This window comes from Gorilla gorilla, chromosome 14, assembly GCF_029281585.2.
Source record: "Gorilla gorilla gorilla isolate KB3781 chromosome 14, NHGRI_mGorGor1-v2.1_pri, whole genome shotgun sequence".
Taxonomy (NCBI): Eukaryota; Metazoa; Chordata; class Mammalia; order Primates; family Hominidae; genus Gorilla; species Gorilla gorilla.
Genome location: NC_073238.2, coordinates 113,925,137 through 113,945,847, shown reverse-complemented (window position 1 = coordinate 113,945,847; position 20,711 = coordinate 113,925,137). Strand labels below are relative to the sequence as shown.

Here is a 20,711-nt window from a genome sequence, read left to right as displayed (position 1 = left end):
TAGTCAATGTGTCACAATCGGTTGCATTCTTTTTCCAACGTTCAGATGGTCCAGGTGGAAGCCCTCTGACCAGCTCCTTCGGCCTTTCAACCAGGGCCCTCAACGCCTGCTCTGGCTGCCCCACCTACCCACTCATCTTCCTTGCTTTAGGCTCACCTATACCCGCCCTGCCCAAAACCTAGAATTTCTCTAAGGATCCCTGTTAGGGAATGTTGGGAAATGGTCTTTAGAAACCAAATCTGAGGTCGGGTGCAGTGGCTCATGCCTATAATCCCAGCACTTTGGGAGACCGAGGGGAGCAGATCATGAGGTCAGGAGTTCAAGACCAGCCTGGCCAACATAGTGAAACCCTGTCTCTACTAAAAATACAAAAATTAGCTGGGCATGGTGGTGAGTGTCTGTAGTCCCAGCTACTTGGGAGGCTGAGGCAGGAGAATCACTTGAACCCGGGTAGTGGAGGTTGCAGTGAGCCGACATCACGCCACTGCACTCCAGCTGGGGCAACAGAGTAAGACTTCGTCTCAGAAAAAAAAAAAGAAAAGAAACCAAATCTGGGCATTAGATGTGCTCACTGTAATTTTTTGGGTCCCAATGCTTCTACCTCTTTCAGTAATCAGAGCTAGAAAATATATTTTTGAAATCATGATGCGTAATGATATTTCCAATTCAAATTTAACAATTTAACACTACAGTGCTATTTTTCTTTTCTTTTTTTGAGACAGGGTCTCCTTGTGTTGCCCAGGCTAGAGTGCAGTGGCGTGATCTCAGCTGACTGCAACCTCCACCTCCTAGGCTCAAGCAATCCTCCTGCCTCAGCCTCCCAAGTAGCTGGGATTACAGGGGCAAGGCCCCACGACCGGCCAGTTTTTTTTTTTTTTTTTTCGTTTTTTTTGTTTTTTTGTGTGTGTAGAGACAGGGTTTTGCCATGTGGCCCAGGCTGGTCTTGAACTCCTGAGCTCAAGCGATCTGCCCGCCTCGGCCTCCCAAAGTGCTGGGATTACAGCTGTGAGCCACCATGCCTGGCCTACAGTGCTTTTTCCTAAGCACTTGGCATTTCTGTCTTTTCTCTCTTAAATATTAATAGTTAGCTGCTTGCTTTATCCTAGGTTATACATAAAATTTTAATATTACAGTATCAGTATCATTACAAACAATAAACTACTTATTAAGCCCACTGGGCGAAGTTTAAGATACCTTTGAAGATTTTTTTCTTTTGGTCCTTAGAGTATGTGTGTGTGAATATATGTATATATATATCTCAACTAAGGATGGACACGGTCTTGTGTTCAAAAGCTACTTGAAATAATTATTTTCCCTAGTGGTTATAACACAGAGATTGGTTTATTTCTGTTTACATTCAATATTAAAGTTTGCTCCTTTCTCAGTTAAAATTTGTGAATATGTTAAATATTTACATTGTTCAAAAACCAAAACCAGGAAAAACAAAGGTTTACTTTCACTTCAGTTATTTATCTCCTCTATCCCATACCCCCAACCCACTCCCATAGATACACACTTCTAATAGTTTCTAGCTTAACTCCCAATTTTCTTTTTTAAAAAACAAGTAACACACATTAACCTATATAAATACACATGTAGACATGGTACAAAAATACACACACTGGCAGTTCCTCATTTCTGCATAGCTCTGATAGGCACAGACTTCAGTTACCATGATTTGGTAAAACAACACCAGCTCTTCAGTACATAGATCATTATGTCAGTAAGACGTGCATTATGATCAGCAACCAATCATGTATGTCACTTCTTTCTAAGTCTGTCAGTGACTGGTCACTGGGCAGCTGTTATTCCATTCATGCACAGACAGTAAAGTATGGAGTTGTGTTGCCTCATCTTCCAATGATAAATTCATGTGACATTTTACAAAAATAGATCATCAAAAGAGGGAACTAGTCAATAAACATGAAAGTATACAAAAAGAGAGCCAGGCGTGGTGGCTCACATCTATAATCCCAGCACTTTGGGAGGCCGAGACGGGTGGATCACTTAAGGTCAGGAGTTTCAGACCAGCCTGGTCAACATGGCGAAACCCCGTCTCTACTAAAAATATAAAAAGTAGCTGGGCGTGGTGGCACGCCTGTAGTCCCAGCTACTCGGGAGGCTGAGGTGGGAGACTCACTTGAACCCAGGAGACAGAGACTGCAGTGAGCCGAGATCACACCATTGTACTCCAGCCTGGACGACAGGGAGAAACTCCATCTCAAAAAAAAAAAAAAATGTATACAGCAAAGAAACAAAAAGTAATAGTGCTGGAAGTGAAATGTGAATCAAATGTTATCAGGTTATAAAAGAAATATCAAACCACAGGAATGTTGACACTGCCACCATTCAAGGTGGGCAGCTAGAGAAACTCAGTGAAGGTGAACTTATCAACAGGAAGGTGACTGTGATAGAATACTGGCTCCCCAAGGAGGTCCACGTCCTAATCCCCAGAACCTGTGACTATGTTGGGTTACACAGCAAGGGGGAGTTAAGGTTGCAGACAGAATTGAGGTTGCTAATCAGATGTCCTTGAGATGAGATTACCTAAGATATCCAGCTGGATTCTATGCAATCACAAGAGTCCTTTTTTTTTGAGATGGAGTCTCCCTCTGTCGCCCAGGCTGGAGTACAGTGGCACAATCTCGGCTCACTGCAAACTCCGCCTACCGGGTTTAGCGATTCTCCTGCCTCAGCCCCCCAAGTAGCTGGGACTACAGGCACGTGCCACCACATCGAGCTAATTTTTGTATTTTTAGTAGAAATGGGATTTCACCATATTGGCCAGGCTGGTCTCAGACTCCTGACCTCATGATCCACTCGCCTCGGCCTCCCAAAGTGCTAGGATTACAAGCGTGAGCCGCTGCGACCGGCCCACAAGAGTCCTTTTAAGTGCAAGAGGGAGGCAGGAGAGTAAGTTTCAGAGTGACAATGTGTAAGAAAGAGTCCACCAGTCACCCTTGGCTTCGAAGATAAAATTGGGTCATGAGTCAAGAAATGTGAGCTGCCTCAGAAAGCTACAAAAGGCGAAGAAACAGATTCCTTCTCAGAGCTTCCAAAAGAAATGCAGCCCTGCTGACACCTTGATTTTATCCCAGTGAGATCCATTTTGGACTTCTGGCCTCCAAACTGTAGAATAATAAATTTATTTTGTTTTATTTATTTATTTATTGAGGAGACAGAGTCTTGCTCTGTTGCCCAGGCTGGAGTGCAGTGGCGTGATCTCAGCTCACTGCAACCTCTGACGCCTCCCAGGTTCAAGCAATTCTCGTCCCTCAGCCTCCCAAGCAGCTGGGACTACAGGCGCTTGCCACCATGCCCAGCTCATGTTTTTGTATTTTTAGTAAAGACAGGGTTTTGCCATGTTGCCCAGGCTGGTCTCGAACTCCTGAGCTCAGGCAAATCTGCCCACCTCAGCCTCCCAAAGTGCTATGATTACAGGCATGAGCGACCGTGCCTGGCCATATTTCTTTTGTTTTAAACCACCACGTTTGTGATAATTTGTTAGAGAAGCAACAGTACACTAAAATAGTGATTATGATGTCCCTGAGGAAGTGATGCTGGCAAAAATCTATGTATTAAGGAAACTCTCAGGGATATTTTGTCACATTGAAAGCAGAGAGAATAAAATAATGGAAACTCAGCCAAACTCAGAAAGGTGTATGACAATTCACAAGGTTTAAGACAGATACTTCCAATAAGTTACACAACAGGAAGAAGGCAAACACTGTTCAAACTGCTCCTGGTAAGTTTCTTACAAAGAAATAAAACACTTTAATTCTCAATGTCGCTAAAGTTTTTAATAAATTACAGTATACTGTTTTACTATTTTTTCATTTCCCTATGCATTTATAACTATACATTTATAAGAGAAAGTCTAAAGTTTTAACAAAGCATTCTTTCAACAAAGATTTTTAAAAGTCACAGAACAATCCAAATTTTCCCCATTGATGATTAAAATAGCTTTGCCCAGTTTCAACTTGCACAGTCATTTTTACGGTCCTGCATCACCTTGCAAAGCAAGGACTATCTGTGTGTGTTTGTATATACTCTTTCCTAAAACAAGGCTGCAATGTGGTCACTTTGGTATGACCTTCAAGCTCAAATGACAAGTCACTGTCCCTGGTTGTCCAGACCTCCCTACATTCTGGGCCTCCTGCCTCTCCAGCACAACATCCATTGCTTTGTTCTCAGGAGCCTTTGCTGCAATCAAACTGCACAGCTCACTACCTCCTGAACATGTTGCTTTCTGTTTCAATGCCTTTGGAAAATTTTTCCAGACTTAAATCCCCAAATATCATCAATGCCTTCCTTATTAGCACAGATACTCCCTTATCTAAATCTTATGCAGCCTTCAAATTACAGTTGTTTCTACTTTCCTCCATCAGCCTGAGTGAACCATTTTAGCCTGAAGGGCTTTTCCCCCACTCTGCACCCTCGTTCCCACACACTACTATGAGCAGCCAGGGTTTGTACAGTTTTGCTATCCCAACCACAATAAAGATTCCTGAAGGGAGGCCACACGCCTCACTCTTCGCTACATCCACCATAAAGCCTAGCACCGTCCCTTGCACAGATGAAACGTCCAGATCATTAACAGCCAAGATCACAGAAAAGCCTCACTGATGGGGACATTCTCAGATTCTGTGAGGTGCACCTTCATCTTATTCATAAGAAATTCCCTGGGGGCGAATTTACCAGTTACAGTTGACACTGTGGTTATTGTACTTGTCTAAGCATATAAAAATAGCCCAACTATTTCCTCTCTGGTAAGGTCTTGTGAGCATCTAAACTAGAACCATTAGTAAAGTGGCTGCATACTTTCTTCATGACCAAAATGCAAACAAGGCTCCACGGAATCTAAAATCTAACCGAGTTCCTCATTACCTAGTAATTCAAAAGTAGAGGAGAGCACCATGACTATAAGCCTAACCAACCTAAATCCTTTCTTGAGCCATTTCAGCCTCAATTTTCCTCACCTGTAAAATGGAGACGAGAACCTACCTAAAAGTGTTACGAGAAGAAAATGAAATAAAAGAATAAATACAGGGGCCGGGCACAGTGGCTCATGCCTATAACCCCAGCACTTTGAGAGGCCAAGTCGGGCAGATCACTTGAGGTCAGGAGTTTGAGACTAGCCTGGCCAACATCGTGAAGCCCCGTCACTACTAAAAATACAAAAATTAGCCGGGCGTGGTGGGGTGGGGGGCGCCTGTAATCCCAGCTATTCAGGAGGCTGAGGCAGGAGAATCGCTTGAACCCAGGAGGCGGAGGTTGCAGTGAGCCGAGATTGTGCCATTGCACTCCAGCCTGGGCAACAAAGCGAGATTCCGTATCAAAAAAAAAAAAAAATGAATGAATATAGAGAATATTGCTCCTACCACCAGCACCATCACAACACCCCGGGCTTCCCCCACTAAAGGCAAGCTCCTTTGTGACTCTGACAGGACTGCAGACGGAGCAGGGGTGATGTAAGTGCAAGGGGCAGCTTGATCCATGTTTCCTTCAACTTGGGTTTCCACCTGTCCTTGTGCAATGGGCCCCGTCAGTCCTTCCTCTTCCTTGCCAGCTTCTGAGCAACTCAACATGACTCAAGAAAGTCACCCATCTGAGCTACAAGATTTCACCATAAATTCTTGGTCTCAAGTCTCAAGGTGACACTCTCCACTGACCAGCATTTCCACTGATTTTCTCTAGTATATCTGCTCTACAACTTCTTATCTCACACCATCTCTTCCTCTCTCCTCAAACCTCCCTAATTCACACTCCCAACTTGAATACCAAACTCCCAACACATGCACCAAATGAATAAATGAACGGTCTGCTTTGGTATTCTCAATCATTCTCTAAATGAGTAGGCATCCACGCTGTACCATGCATTATTCTAGGTCCTGAGGCACAGCAATAAACTGTGGACAAAGTCCCTAGCTTTGTGGTTTGGAGTCTAGACAGGACAGAAAAACAACAACAGACAAAACAAGGTAGATATACATTATGTCAGATGGAAATAAATCCTATGAGAAATGAACTAGGGAAAATAAAACCTGTGGCTTTGTTATTCACCACATATTTCCCGTCTCTTCCCAAACACATGGTAGGACTGCTCCCCACCCCCACTCCCAAATGAATGAGGCATGGCAATGTGACTTGCTCTGGCCAAGTAAATGAAAGCTATGTCACTTCCAGGAGGACCCTTTAAGAGCCAGGGAATCATTCTTGTTCTTTTCACCTGCCAATGTGCAAGATGGTTACCCTATCAGCCAGCTCCCGGGGCTGAGGACAGTGTGGAGTGGAACCCTCCTAGGTAACCTGCAGTGGAGATGGAACACCAGTGAGATGCAAGCCTTGTCTCGGGTTCCTGATATTTCAGAGTTGTTTGCTACTGCAGCATAACTGGGGAAGGAGGGGTGCCATCTTTTTTTGTTGTTTTTTTTTTTTTGAGATGGAGTTTCGCTCTTGTTGTCCAGGCTGGAGTGCAATGGCACAATCTCGGCTCATTGCAACCTCTGCCTCCTGGGTTCAAGCGATTCTCCTGTCTCAGCCTCCCGAGTAGCTGGGATTACAGGCATGCACCACCACAACTGGCTAATTTTGTATTTTTAGTAGAGACTGAGTTTCTCCATGTTGGTCAGGCTGGTCTTGAACTCCTGGCCTCAGGTGATCCACCCTCCTTGGCCTCCCAAAGTGCTGGGATTACAGGCATGAGCCACCGCGCCCAGCCAAGGGATGCCGTCTTATCCAACCTGGTTAGGGAAAACCTTCTTGTAATGTGGATTTGGGCAGAGACCTGAAGATGTAGGCCTTGCAGATATCTGAGGGAAGGGTGATTCTGGAGGAAAAAAAAGCAAGTACACATGCTCTGAGATGAAAACATGCTCAACATGATTAAGAGATGATGATAAGGCTGCCAACTGGCAAAAGCAGAATGAGCACAAGGCAGACAGGGAGGGAGCTAACGTCAAACAAGTGGTGATGAGGGGAATGGTCCAGAGCCCTACAGGCCATTATGAGGACTTTAACCTTTCCTCTGGATGTGACAGGGTGCTTTGGGGAGGTCTAAGTAGAGGAATAACATGATTGGACATGTTTTTGAATGATCACTTTGGTTGCTACATTGAGAAGAAATTACAGTAAGGCAACGGTGGAAGATAGTAAACCAGTTAGAAGGCTGTTAGGGAATCCAGGGAAGAAAGGAGGATGTTCAAACCAGCAGGGTGGAGGTGTAGATGAAGAGGGAGGTCGGAACTGGGATATGTTGTGAAGGTACTGCAGGCAGGATATGCTGACTAACTGGGTGCATGGGCAGATGGAGAAGTCAAGAATAAAATTAAGTTTTGATCTGGACAACTGGAAGAACTGTTGGCAGTTACTGAGATGGCCCTGACTAAGTTACTGACATGTTGTCTTTCTTACCTACAAGATCTGGGCCCATCTTGCAATATGCTCCCCCAAGCCTTCACCTGAGAGGTCTCTCTCTCCTCTCTACCAGTGCCACTCAAAATAACCAGTCTGCAAAGTGCTACCAGCTCACAGTGGGGTCAGAGTTTGTGCCAAATGTGAATCAACATACTGCCTCCTTCAGGGATGAAGTCCTGCTATGAAAACACATCAACTAAACATGTGCTGTGCTCAAATGTCACCTTATCCTTTGTCCTGCTTTTTTCATAGCACTTAACAGCGGATTTAATAGTGATCCATCAACTCTATGATTCAAACTGATACACCATTATTTTTAGTGCCACTAAAAAATAAACGCTGCCAAATATAATTCTAAGACGTCATCAATTACAAGGCACGTTCCAATTTTAGAATCATTAAAATGTGGGACCAAATGCATTTTAGAATCAAGGAAATATGTTTATTGGTCTATTGTCCATCCGCCCATCTTCAGTCTCCACTAGAACACAAGCTTACTTAGGGCAGCAGCTTTGTCTGGTACATTCCTTGTTGCAGCATCCCTCATGCCTCCAATAGGACCTGGCACATAAAGGCAGTCAAGAGTGTTTGTTAAACAAAAGGGGAGTGATGTGAAGGAGGTGCTCACATACTGGCGGGAGGAACCCAAGTGTCCACTGGCAGATGAATGGATAAACGGGTAAACAAAATGTGGCATACACATATAACGGAATTTAATTCAGCCTTAAAAAGGAAGGAAACTGGCACATGGAACAACATGCATGAACCTTGAGGACATTATGCTATGTGAAATAAGCTGGTCACAAAAAGATAAATATTATATGATTCCACTTATTTGCAGTACCTAGAGTAGTAAAATTCACAGAGGCAGAAAGTAGAAAAGTGGTTGCCAGAGGCAGGGTACAGTGGGCGGAGGAAGGGGGTAATGGGAAGTTGTTTAATGGATACAGAGTTTCATTTCTGCAAGATGAGAAGAGTTATAGACATCGGTTGCACAATATGAACGTACTTAATACTACTGGACTATACACAAAAATAGTTAAGATTGTACATTTTATATTGTGTACATTTTACCACAATTAAAAATTAAAACCAAATATAAGCAAATATTTACTGAACTAATTAACTGACCCTATTTACGCAGCCATTTTAATTCTGTCCAGGACCAAACAAACCCCTAAAAATACAGATCTGATAATTACCACTAAGTATCCCTCTCAAGATGAGCAAAAATCACATCTCAGAAACCTATGTGGAAAGCAATAATACACAAATATCCAAACAGTTGCACATCACAGGATAAGTATACAGTATCATTATAGACAACAAGATTCACTCATCAACTCAAGATTTGTACTTTTACTACGTAAAAATTTTAACTCAAAAACCTTTAAATAATTATTAAACTCTAGGTAATAACAATGCACATTTAAGTGTTTAGAGAAAATGTGACCATAATCTACTTTGAAATGCATTTTTAAAAATCATATGGTACTGATCAAATAAATAAAGGGATTGATATTTGCTAAAGCCAACATAGTAAAATGTTAATTGTGTAGAATCTAGGTGGTGGGTATATGGGTGTTCAGTGTACCCCTCTTTCTACTTTGTGGCATGTTTGAAATTTTTCATAATTAAAACATTGGGTGGGAGGTGCACAGTGAATCATAGAATCTGAGAGCTGAGAAAGGATTTCAATGAAGCAAAAATTAATAGAACTGAAATGGGACGTAGATAAATCCACAAATATAGTTGGAGAATTCAGCACTCTTCTCACAGTAATCGATAATACAAGCAAACAGAAAATCACTGTTATGGACTGAACGTTTCCTCCTAAAATTTGTATGTTGAAGCTCTATGTTGACTAAGTTTGGAGATAGGCCCTTTAAAGAGGTAATTAAGGTTAAGTGAGGTCATAAGGATAGATGGAGCCCTAATTCAATGTGACATGTCTTTATAAGAAAAGGGAGGGACCCAGGGATACTTGCACACACAAAGGAAAGACCATGTGATGACACAGCTAGAAGCCAGCAGGCTCCCGCAAGGCCCCAGGAGAAACCAAACCCGCCAAAACCCTGAGCTTGGACTTCTAGCTTCTGGGTCTGTAAGAAAATTAATTTCTGTTCCTTAAGCCACCCAGTCTGTGGTATTTTGTTATGGCAGCCCAAGCTGACGAGTAAAATCAGTAAGGATATACAAGACCTGAAAAACATTATCAACCAATTTGGCCTGATTGACATTTATAGAACACTCCACCCAACAACAGCAAGTTACACATTTTTTCAAGTGCATATGGAGCATTCACCAAAATAGACTATATTCTGGGCATAAAAGAGTCCTCAAAAAAATTTAAAGGAATTAAAATAATATAAAGCATGTTCCTTGGCCACAAAAAAATCAGAAGCCAACAGCAGAAAGATGGAAAATCCCCCAAATATGTGAAAACTCAACAACACATTTCTAAACAATATCTGGGTCAAAGAGGAAGTCACAAAGGAAATTAGAGTATATTTAAAATAGAATAAAAAAATGAAGCACAACCAAGCAAAATTTGTGGACTGCAGATAGAGCAATGCTTAGAGGGGAAAATGTAGCATAAAAATGCTTATATTAGGAAGAAAAAAGGTCTCACATAATGGTGTAGGTTACAATCTTAAAAAAAAAAAAAACAGAAAAAGAGAAAGAAGAGCAAATTAAAACCTAAGCAAGCAGATATAAAGAAATAATTAAGAGTAGAAATCAATGAAATGGAAAAACCAAACTATAATAGAGACAAATCAATGAAACTCAAAGCTGGTTCTTGAGATCAATAAAACTGATACACTTCTAGCAGAAATCATCAGGACAAAAACAGAGAAGACACAATTATCAGTATCAGGAATAAAGAGGAGGCATCACTACTGACCCCAGAGACATTAAAAGGATAGTAAGAAGTTGCACAACAATGTGAATGTACTTAATATCACTGAACTGTACACTTAAAAATAGTTAAAATAGTAAGTTTTATGTTATGTATTTCTTATCACTACTAAAATTTCTTATCACAACTAAATTTTTTTTTGAAAGGGAATGTTAGGAAATACTTTATGCCCATAAATTTGATAACTTAGATGAAACAGGCAAACTTCTTGGAAGACACAACCTACCAAAGCTCATTCAAGAAGAAATGGGTAACTTAAATAGTCCTACAGATATTATGAAATTGAATTTATAGTTAAAAGACTTCCAACAAAGAAAACTCCAAGTCTGATGGCTTCAGGGGAGAATTCTACCAAGCATTTAAATACCAATTCTATACAAACTCTGTTACAACACAGAAAAATAGAGAACACTTTCCAACTCATGTTATGAAGCCAGTGTTACACTGTTAGCAAAGCCACGCAAAGATATTAAAAGGCAAAAAATAGACCAATATACTTTATGAACGTATTAACAGATGCAAAATTCTCAACAAAACATCAGTAAATCAAACCTAGCATTATATAAAAAGAATACATCATGACCAAATAATGCTTATCCTGGGAATGCAAAGCAAATCAATGTAATTTACCATATCAACAAGTTAAAGTATACTATGAAACCATTCTCATCCTGCCCAATTACTGCTTATTCTATGAAACCAATTTGTCATCAATCCATAAGGCTAAACTGACCACTTACTGCTATGTAATTACCAATGGGCTACCCCTTTGATCTAACCTCAATTATTAATTACTAACATAACCAACTAGTAACTACTAATACCAACCAACATTTATTAAGCACTTAGGAAGTGGAAGTATTAGCATGACACTTTATGTGTGCTACTTTGCTCCTGCCACTCCCACTACAGGGCCTATGTGCCTGTTACTCTCTCTACCCAAAATGTTCTTCCCACGTCCAGCTTATTCTCACCATTGAGTCCTCATTTCTAAGAGCACCTCCTCAGAGTGGTCTTCCATCGTGATTTTTTGCTTTTGAGTGCATCATCCTGGTTAATTTACTCTGTGGCATTCTTTACTACTTGAAATTCTTTGTTTGCTTCTTTGTCCGTCTCCTTCATCAGAATGTAAACTCTATGAAGATAGGGTCCTAGTTGTCTTGCTCACTGCCATATCCCTATAGCCAGAATGCCACCACTTAGCACACAGTTGCCTTTCAGTAACTATGTGGTGAATGAATTACTTATATGGTTTAAACCTCAAAATAACCCTATGAGGCAGACATCACTCTTCTCAGATTTATACAGAAGACAAAACTGTGACTCAGAGAGTACATTACCTATCCATGACTAGAAAATGTCTTAGCCGGGGTTCCTCTAAGAGTAAAAGGTGAGACAAAGGCTTCCAGGCAGGGACTTTATTTTGGAATGTGATCCCAGGGAGCAGTAGTGAAGGACACAGGGAGCGAAACAGAGGAAGAGTCCAAAGAAGGGCACTGTCAAGTAGGCGATCACCATGAGTGACAGATGTTTCTGACAGGTGCTGGAACCTGCAGGACTTTCCGAGAAGCCTTGTGAATGTGTCTCAACTACCATCCCAGGTGGAACAGGGCAGCATTTTTATCCATCAGCTTCCATCCTCAATGGTCTAGAGTGGCCATAGAAAAGAAGCCCCATTGGAGGAACACAGAAATAGGAACAAAAAACCAGCTTACTCACCAAATGGGACTCTGTAGAAATAAAATAAAAGGTGAGGCTGAGTACACCGAAACAGTGCACAAGAAGAGGCTAGTGAGCAGCAGAACCAGAATTCAAGCTCTGATAATCCGGACTACAAACACAACTGACTACACTGCATTGCCATATAGTGCCACGGTTCAAACAAATTTTCACCTTCATGGTGGATTTCAAGTGAAAGACATACACAATCACAAACAGCACTAATAGAAATCAAAGTGGTGCCCTGTGTAACAAAAGTAAATGTAATTGTGAACGAAATATAAAAAGACTGCAGTTTGTGGAGGTTGCAACACAGATCCAAGAAATCCATTTCTAGGAATTTAGCCCAAAGTAATTATCATAAATGTGCACAAAGATTCTGCTACAAAAATGTTCATCACAGCACTGTTTATAATAGTGAAAAGACCAGAAACAATAGGAATATCTAATTGGGAAATGGGTAAATTATGTTCTATCCATAAAAATGGGATAATATTCAACATTAAGCAATAGGTTGTAGAAAAATATTTTGTACCTTGGAAAGATGTTCCTAAATAGTAAGTGCAAAATATTCTAGTGGTATTATTATACAAAAATAATATATAAATACTTTTTTTAAAAAAGCATCTACCAAAATATTAACAGAGATAATCTCTGGTCTGTTCATGGGAGATCTTAATTTTTTACAAAAAAAAAAATCTATTTTGACAATTAGAAAAAATAATTTGTAACTAGTTACTAATTCAAGAAAAAGATCCATATGGTGAATCCTTATGCACTGAGATGGGGCAAGTCACTAGTAATCTTCGGCCTCTCTGTGAGCAGAGCCAGGAAGTGGTTCATACACACAGAACCCAAGCAAAGATCAAACAGAAGGTTAAGAAAAAGTCACTTCTCTGCAGGAGATCCTTTTACCTTTGAAAACAGGGATGCTACAAATTTTGAGAATAACAGACAATGCATTAATCTAAAAGTAAAAATGCAAAATACCTCTCTGGCAAAGATAATATAAAAATATAAAGTTTAAGAATTCCTTTTGGGTCTGATTTCTCTTTGGTTTGACCTAAGTACATAGTCATTTCTTTGAGGCAATAAATACTAATCAGGCTTGGGTGACTATGTATTATCCTAAAATAAATATTACAGTATATGTGGATTATTTTATGCCAGGCACTGTGCTAATAAAAGCACTTTACATGTAATACCATCTCAGTGAATTACTATAAAAGCCCTGAAGCACGAATTAATTATCAGCATTCTCTAGGTGAAGAAATAAACTAAGAAAGGCTAAATAACTCACTGAAGGTCACAGCTAGTTAGTAGAGCGGCTGGGATTTGAACTTGGTTCTGCCTGACTATAAAGAAACCATTTCTTTCTAATATATAAGAAGGAAGTATGATAACTTTATATGCGTACTATTTTAATACTTAAGATATATCTTTTTGGTTCCACAAAACGTCAAGCACAGAATTATGACATGACCTAGCAATTCCACTCTGAGGAATATACCCAAGAAAACTGAAAACACAGGGGTTTTTTTTCCACAAAAACCTACATACAAATGTTCATAGTAGCATTATCATAACACAAAAAGTGGATACAAACCAATGTCCATGAACAAATGAACAAAATGTATATCCATACAATAGAATATTATTCAGTCATAAGAGGAACGGATCCTGATACATGCTACAACATAGATGAACCTCAAAAACATTATGCTAAGTGAAAAAAAGCCAGTCGTATAAAGTTACGTACTATATGACTCCACTTATATGAAATGTCCAGAATTTAAAAATCCATACAGACTGAAAGCAGATTAGTGTTTGTCAGGGACAGTTGGGAGAAGGTAATAGGGCATGACTGCTTAATACAGGGATGTCTAATCTTTTGGTTTCCCTGGGCCACACTGGAAAAGAAGAATTATCTTGGGCCACACATAAAGTACACTAACACTAACAATAGTTGATAAGCTTAAAAAAATTGAAAAAATCTCAGAATGTTTTAAGAAAGTTTACAAATTTGTGTTGGGCTGCATTCAAAGCTGTCTTGGGTCGTATATGGCCCATGGGCTGCAGGGTGGACAAGCCTGGCTTAATGGGCACTCCGTTTCTTTCTGGCGTGATAAAATGTTCTGCAATTAAATTGTGGTTGCTGTTAATTGTACAACAATGTAAATGTACTGGAAGTCAATAAGTGAACATTTTTAAATGGTTAAAATGGCCAATTTTACCTGAATAAAAATATGTATCTTTTGGGTACTGGAGACACTAACCACAGGCCTTGTAAAGCTTAGTCCTGTGGGCTGTTACAGAAGCATTCTAGCTGAAGACAGACAGGTAGGGGAGCAACCCAGAAACTCTGCCTGCCTCCACAAGTCACGCATGTAAAAATACACACATCAAAAAGCCCTGTATGGTTCACACCCTTGAGAGGAGGGGCCACCATATCCTACCACAACATTGGTTTTCCTATGTCTGACTACTTAACTATTTGGTAAACTTCTCAGGGTTCTCACAAGAATGGGGTGACTTGGTGTCTCATAAAGTAACTTTCTTATAAAGTTTTTCATCAGAAAGGAGCTAAACCAAAACTAAGGGCAGAAATCCACAAAATCACAGTAAACCCATGCCTTGCAAGAGACACCTTGCACTTCCACTATGATTTATTCCTCAAGTCTCTGGACTTCCTAAAAGAAAACTTAATGAAACTTAGATTCGGTGACCACGTTAAGGAGGAATGAGTGCCTCCTGGTGATCGTCTCAACAGAGACTGTCCAGGGATCAAAAGGTTCCAGGTTTATTTTTGTTACAGCTGTTTCCCTACAGTGTTTAGAAGTAAAACACTGGAAGCCATCCATCAATCAGCTCCTGTCCCTAATGCATTGAGGAGAATTCAATGACACTGGACACGTGCCACACTGACCGCTCCTCATACAGGTCCCCAAACAACCGGGCAGAGTGCCTGGCTCAGGACGGCAGCCAATAAACACTTGTTATCGAAGCAAGAGTTATACAGTTTATCAGGAAAATAAGCAGGAGAAAGTGCTAAGAAGTTTCCAGGAAAAAAAAAAAAAAGGTCAGGAAAGAGAAGGACTCACCCTCTAGATACAAAAAATGTGCTCCACATCTAAAATACTTAAACAGTGTGAATTAGAGGGGAGGAAAGAGTGAGCTGTAAAATTTACAATCCTAGTCCTGAAACAGCACCAAACACAGAGGCCTGCATGCCAGAGAAAAGTGTTTCAAATCTGCAAGTCAGCAAAGGCACTGGGCACCTAAATGTTCATTTTGGTCCCACCACTGTGGTGGCCACCAGTTGGGTTTATACTTCTTAGGGAGATTTCATACAAACATTAACACTATGATTAAATGTAAAAAGCAGTAATTACTAAAAGTACTAATTAGACAAGAAATATAATGAAATAACTTTAAAAGCCAAAAGAAGTTTAAAAAATTATGATTGTAACACACAAATATGGGATAAATCAGTTAACAGTTGGAATAACTCTAAATAAAGTAAATCAGGACGCTTACAGAAAGTTATGGACCACGTGATAAACTGTAAGAGAGAAGAAATAATACTTTTCAAGTGGGGAAATGTGTGGTTAGTGGCAAGAAAACGTGTTGTAAATTCAAGTGCCTACAGAGGCCAGGCAGGCAGTGAAATGGGGGAGTCGATGGCAAGAAGGTGGGCGCGAGCTCGGTGGACGCTGCCACCCACCTAACAACTCGGCCCTGAGGCTGCCAGATCATCCGCCTCAGGACATCACAGACACCTTGAATTTAGGTCTGAAATAAGCCAATTTTAAAGTGCTGGCAAGTAACTCTCCTCTCCAACCTGCCCCCCACAACCTCCACAGAGACCAAAGCAAACGCCTGGGGCCTGGAGAAGCACCGTGGGGTGGGCGCCCATCAGCGCAGCTGAGACACCAGAGGGCTGCATGCCAGGGCGAGCGCGGGTAACAGCTGGCCCCAAGCCAGGGTGCCTCCCTGTGTTCAAGGACCCAAGAAGTCGGACTCAACCAAACAGGGTGACAAGTAAGGCTGCCCAAGCTACAAAGATGGCGCTGGAACGTCCCCAGGCCACACAAGAGGGTCTGCCTCCACAGAGTTTCAGCATAGCCTACGTGGGTCTGGGCTGGAGAAAGAGGGCAGGCAGAACACACGCCTGCATGGTGGAGAAACCCAAGTCTGGTTTTTAAAGCTCTGATGAGCCACGGGACCTCTCCCTGGGAGAAAAGCGTAAGAGATCCGAGCAGAAAAACCCTTGCAAGTTTGGGCTTCTGAGTGGCCCTTCAGCACCTAATGGATGGAGGGACTGACTCTGCCAACATCTCCAGCCACTGACGCTGAGCAACGGCCTAGCTGAAGGGGGGAACAAGCCCCACTAAAACCCCAAACACTAAAATTAATTCGAAAACGAGGAAAGAGGCCAGGCGCCGTGGCTCACGCCTGTAATCCCAGCACTTTGGGAGGCCGAGGCAGGCAGATCACCCAAGGTCAGGTGTTCGAGACCAGCCTGGCCAACATGGTGAAACCCCATTTCTACTAAAAATACAAAAATTAGCCGGTCATGGTGGCAGGCGCCTGTAATCCCAGCTACTCGGGAGGCTGAGGCAGGAGAATCACTTGAACCCAAGAGGCAGAGTTTGCAGTGAGCCAAGATCGCACCACTGCACTCCAGCCTGGGGGACAAGGGCAAGACTTCGTCTCAAAAAAAAAAAAAAGAAAAGAAAAAAGAAAAGAGTCCATCAAAAACGACAAAACCAAGAAGACCACCAGGTAAAATTCCAGTCTAAGACAGCAGACCCAGGACACCTGTCCACGTTCCCGCCCTTCCACAGTTGTTTCAAAATAAAAGAACCCTCAAAACACCAGCGAAATGTGTCCTTTCAACTGAGTCCAGAGAAAGAATCAACAAATACCAAGACCTGGGGAGGAATATGAACAATCTTCGGGAGAATTTAGGGCATTTCTCAAACTGCAGGCATTACCACTACAGCACCAGTTTCTGCCTGCCCTGATCCTGTTATTTAATATTTTTCTTTAAATCACCTATGATTTACATAAATATTTTAAACGAAATTTGATATCACTACGGTAAATGGAAAACAAGTATTGCTTTCTCATTAATAGGTGGTAACTATAAAAATAAACACACTAGGCCGGGCACGGTGGCTCACACCTGTAATCCCAGCACTTTGGGAGGCCAAGGTGAGCGGATCACCTGAGTTCAGGAGTTCCAGACCAGCCTGGCCAACATGGTGAAAACCTGTTTCTACTAAAAATACAAAAATTAGCCAGGTGTGGTGGCGGGCATCTATAATCCTAGCTACTACTTCGGAGGCTGAGGAATGAGAACCCCTTGAACCAGGGAGGCAGAGGTTGCAGTGAGCCGAGATTGCACCACTGCGCTCCAGCTGAGGCGTCAGAGTGAGACTGTGTCTCAAAAATACATACACACACACACAAATATAGGTTGGTACAAAAGTAATTGCCATCTTACCTTTAATGGCAAAAACCGCAATTACTTTTGCACCAACCTATAACAAAACAAAGTTATTAAAGACTAATATTACTTCCTGCTCTTTTTGTTACAATAGGAAAATAGCCTTTATTAGAGAGGTCTTTCAGACTAGCACCACATCAAGATTTTCTCTTTGATCCGATCAGGAATAGCAAGAACTGAAAAGGGCAGTTTGAATCACGGTGCGACGAAGGAGTAGATGGTGGAATCTCACCATGGGTCTGATTAGCCCTTTCTCTCTGCCTTGCTTGAGCTTCAGCAGAACTCGAAATGGCTGGCGGTAAGGCTGGGAAGGACTCTGGAAAGGCCAAGACAAAGGCGGTTTCCCGCTCGCAGAGAGCCGGCTTGCAGTTCCCAGTGGGCTGTATTCATCAACACCTGAAATCCAGGACGATGGGTAACAGACATGTGGGTGCAACTGCCGCTGTGTACAGCACAGCCATCCTGGAGTACCTCACCGCAGAGGGACTTGAACTGGCAGGAAATGCATCAAAAGACTTAAAGGTAAAGTGTATATTACCCCTCGTCACTTGCAACTTGCTATTCGTGCAGATGAAGAATTGGATTCTCATCAAGGCTACAATTGCTGGTGGTGGTGTCATTCCACACATCCACAAATCTCTGATTGGGAAGAAAGGACAACAGAAGACTGTCTAATGGATGCCTGGATTCCTTGTTATCTCAGGACTCTAAATACCAGAACAGCTGTCCAGTGTTGGTGATGCCAGTGGACTGTATTTCTGTGAAAAACACAATTTTGTCTTTTTGTAATTCTATTTGGGCAAGTTGGAAGTTTAATTAGCTTTCCAACCAAATTTCTGCATTTGAGTCTTAACCATATTTAAGTGTTACTGTGGCTTCAAGGAAGCTATTGATTCTGAAGTAGTGGGCTTTGATTGAGTTGACTGTTTTTTAAAAACTGGATTTTAATTGTAATGCAGAAGTTATAGTAACAAACATTTGGTTTTGTACAGACATTATTTCCACTGTGGTGGATAAGCTCAATAAAGGTCATATCCCCCAAGAAAAAAAAAAAACAAAAAGAAAAGAACTGAAAAGGGAGTCATGACCTGACTTCTATTTCAATGATGTTTAATGCTGGGCTGACACCCTGTCTAAAATCATCTCCAGTGGTGCAAATGCCACCGAACAAGCATGACAGCAGTGAGGCCTCAAACCCTTCCCCAAACCCACAGTCTACAAACAGCCTTTCCACCACCATCCCAGTTGGAAAGAAATTTATTTATTCCCCCAAAATAAAATCCTAGAAACTCTCCAAAAAGGGTGGGGTGGGGGGGCAATCTGCTTAAGGAGAACAATGAGGGGGTTGGAGGTCTGCAAAAAAGTAGAAGAGAGCTTGGGGTAACTTCAAACTTCCAAACCAGATCACAGCACAGGTGACGGGGAACGGAAAAGGAGGGTAATAAGAAAGGCAGCTTCACTCAGGAGTAAAAGCCACAGAAAGCAATGAGCCACCCTTTGACGACTGCAGGGGGTTCTCACAGTCCTGCTTCCCCCACCACCACCTACTCCCCACCTCTGCAACCTATATGCAAACCAGCCTATTCATACGCCTTGCATACTAGAAGAGAACCTAGAGTCAGCCCTGCCATTTGAAGTTTGAGCCTCTTGAGGGAAAAGGCTGTACCCACAAACAAAGAGGAAACCCACACTAGGTACTTAGGAATCCAGTCATTCAGGACTGCACAAGAACGGCCAACCAAGATCCAGAAGTTCACCACTCGTGTCCTTACACGAAAAAAATTTACTCCAGGAGGGATTCCAGGAAAAAAAAAAAACAAAAAAAACCAAAGATGCCAAGGCAAAAAATGATACAAGATTGAAGAAACAGCAGGACAGGTTTTCTGACCTAGGTTCTAACCCTGGCTCTACAATAAATACACAATCAGGCCAGGTGCGGTGGCTCACGCCTGTAATCCCAGCACTTTGGGAGGATGAGGCAGGCAGATCACTTGAGGTTGGGAGTTCGAGACCAGCCTGGCCAACATGGTGAAACCCCATCTCTATTAAAAATACAAAAATTAGCCAGGTGTGGTGGTGCACACCTGTAATCCCAGCTACTAGAAGGCTGAGACAGGAGAATCGCTTGAACCTGGGAGGCAGAGCTTGCAGTGAGCTGAGATCACGCCACTACACTCCAGCCTGAGCGACAAAGCAAGACTCTTTCTACAATAAAATAAAATAAAATATTCTTATCCTTTGACTCAATAATTCAACATTTATGATTATTTCTTTAAAATGAAGTTAAAGATGCAATCAATAACTTAGTTACAAAGATGTTCTAAGTGTTTCTAACGGGAAAATACTGCAAAAAAAACTTATTTTAGTACGATAAAATGTTATAATCGACCGGGTGCAGTGACTAATGCCTGTAATCCCAGCACTCTGGGAGGCTGAGTCGTGCGGATCACCTGAGGTCAGAAGTTCAAGACCAGCCTGCCCAACATGGTAAAACCCTGTCTCTAAAAAAATACAAAAATTAGCAGGGCATGATGGCAGGTGCCTGTAATCCCAACTACTCGGGAGGCTGAGGCAGGAGAATCACTTGAACCCGGGAGGCAGCAGTTGCAGTAAGCCGAGATCACACCATTGCACTCCAGGCTGGACGACAGAGCAAGACCTTATCTCAAGAAAAACAAAAAAAAAGTTATGGATAGGGCGTGGTGGCTCATGCCTATAATCCCAGCAACTTGGGAGGCCAAGAAAGGCAGATCACCTGAGGTCAGGAGTTCGAGACCAGCCTGGCCCAAATGGCGAAATCCCATCTTAAACCAAAAAAAAAAAAAATTGAAAAAAAAAGTTATAATCATTCTAACTCATGTTTTTTAATATCTGAGATGTTGGAAGAACATCAAATGTGTATTTGAATGCCATTTCTGTATAAAATCAAATGTATAGGTATATGTATATGTATATACATGTGTCAGAAAAAAAAAGAATGCATAGATAAGCAGGTACACAGAAAAAGTCTAAAAGAATGACCACTAGACTACCAACAATGATTATGTGGGTGTGGGAATGATTATGTGGGACTAATCCCTTCTACACTACATAAAATATATGTATAATTTTTGAACTTTCTCAGCATGTTTCAGTTTTGTAATA

At 41.6% G+C, this 20,711-nt stretch overlaps 1 protein-coding gene and 1 pseudogene across 4 annotated transcripts in view; one reads left to right on the top strand and one right to left on the bottom strand.

Moving 5' to 3' along the window:
• The window catches only part of UBAC2 (UBA domain containing 2), a 187,763-nt gene that overhangs the window by 152,609 nt on the left and 14,443 nt on the right, over positions 1-20,711 (bottom strand). The window lies entirely within an intron of this gene.
• LOC101150418 (histone H2A.Z-like) lies at positions 17,835-18,418 on the top strand (annotated as a pseudogene).